Below are 1,596 nucleotides of genomic sequence, written 5' to 3' on the forward strand. Positions count from 1 at the left end.
TAGGGGCCTGCCAAGGAGACCAGCTGCAGTTGTCACCACAGGTGGCTTCCAGGGACATCCCAGTGGAAAGACACAAAGCAGTTGCTAATCATCCTGTGTCACCCCCGCTGTTAACACATGTTGTCTGAAAGTCTCTCCCAGCACTGTCTTACCGCCTTGGATTAAAAGTGCATGTGCTCAAGGCTTATTTCCTTAGCTGGACTGTCAATCATGACTTAAGAATAGTGGCCTTGTGCCCTCGCAGCCAGACGTAGAATGCTTTGAGCCTATTAGGAACAATAAACAGTTATTAGAAACAATAAATAGTGAAAAAGACTGAGAAGCTGAAAACTGCCCCTGTGTATTAAAACCTAGAATACCTACATCACTCATGTTAAAGGATTAGAAATGGCTTCTCTCCAGCTATCTACCGCAGAAGTAGAAAGCATATCTATCCTTGCCAATTAAGAGCCTATATCTGCCTAATCCTCCTTATTTTTAGCTAGAGGCATCTTCTTTAAGTTCATCCCCCAGGCATTTAGAACTTGCTTTACTTATACCTATGGAATTAGAATAGCAATGATTACTGATATTATCTGAGAATTTATTATATTCCTAGGACTGTGGAAGGGAAAGGCGCTCAGTCGTGTCCGACTCTTTGCGACCCCATGGACTGTAGCCTGCCAGGCTTCTCAGTCCATGGGATTTTCCAGGCAAGAGTACTGGAGTGGGTTGCCATTTCCTTCTCCAGGGGATCTTCCCGACCCAGGGATTGAACCCGGGTCTCCTGCATCGTAGGCAGACGCTTTACCCACTGAGCCACCAGGGACTGGTTCGGAAAACACTAGCGTGGTTTTTCCTTGGAGCGAGTTTTACTCCATCCGATTCAGTCTGCGTGCATTTCACTGTGCGAACGTTGCTGAATCAGAGTTATGACTGTGACTCGTGCCCAGGCCTATCCCATGTGATTCTGTCCTGGAAAGGTCACCGGCTTGGAAGTCAGAGGCCCTACTGCTAGTGCTGCCTCTCCTAGTTACTGAATGCGGGATTACTAAATCACTTAATTCCACTAAGCCTTAGTTGCCTTGACTTCCCTGGTGGCCCATACAGTAGAGAATTTTCCTACAATGCAGGAGACATGGGTTCAACCCCTGGGTCGGGAAGATCCTCTGCAGAAGGAAATGGCAACCCACTCCAGTACTCTTGCCTGGAAAATCCCATGGATGGAGGAGACTGGCAGGCTATAGTCCACGGGGTCGCAAAGAGTTGGACATGACTGAATGACTTCACCTCACTTCACTTTTTAGTTGCCTTTTATATATGAAGTGGCTAACACTTCTTAAAATGTTCTTAAAGTGTGTTCATGTATGTGAAAGCAATGTGTAAACTATAAATTCCTGTAAACACATAGAGATCAATCATTGCTATTGCTACCAGATTAACATTGGAAATCAGCAAAGTGATAAGAACCACTCACCTTCCAGAACGAGCGAAGTACCTCCTCTCCAAGAGTCTTCAGTGACTGCTTTAGCCTAAGTCAGGATTTCTGGCACTGGAATTGCCTTTAAAAGTCTCTCAGTTCAGTTCAGTTCAGTTGCTCATTCGTGTCCAACTCTT

At 45.6% G+C, this 1,596-nt stretch overlaps 1 non-coding gene across 1 annotated transcript; it reads right to left on the reverse strand.

Annotated features, from left to right (window-relative positions):
• Positions 1-736: 736 nt before the first annotated feature.
• Positions 737-808, reverse strand: TRNAR-ACG (transfer RNA arginine (anticodon ACG)). Its single transcript has one exon. It is a non-coding gene; the product is annotated as a tRNA-Arg (tRNA).
• Between the last annotated feature and the right edge of the window lie 788 nt (positions 809-1,596).

Source organism: Budorcas taxicolor, chromosome 10 (assembly GCF_023091745.1).
Source record: "Budorcas taxicolor isolate Tak-1 chromosome 10, Takin1.1, whole genome shotgun sequence".
Lineage (NCBI taxonomy): Eukaryota > Metazoa > Chordata > Mammalia > Artiodactyla > Bovidae > Budorcas > Budorcas taxicolor.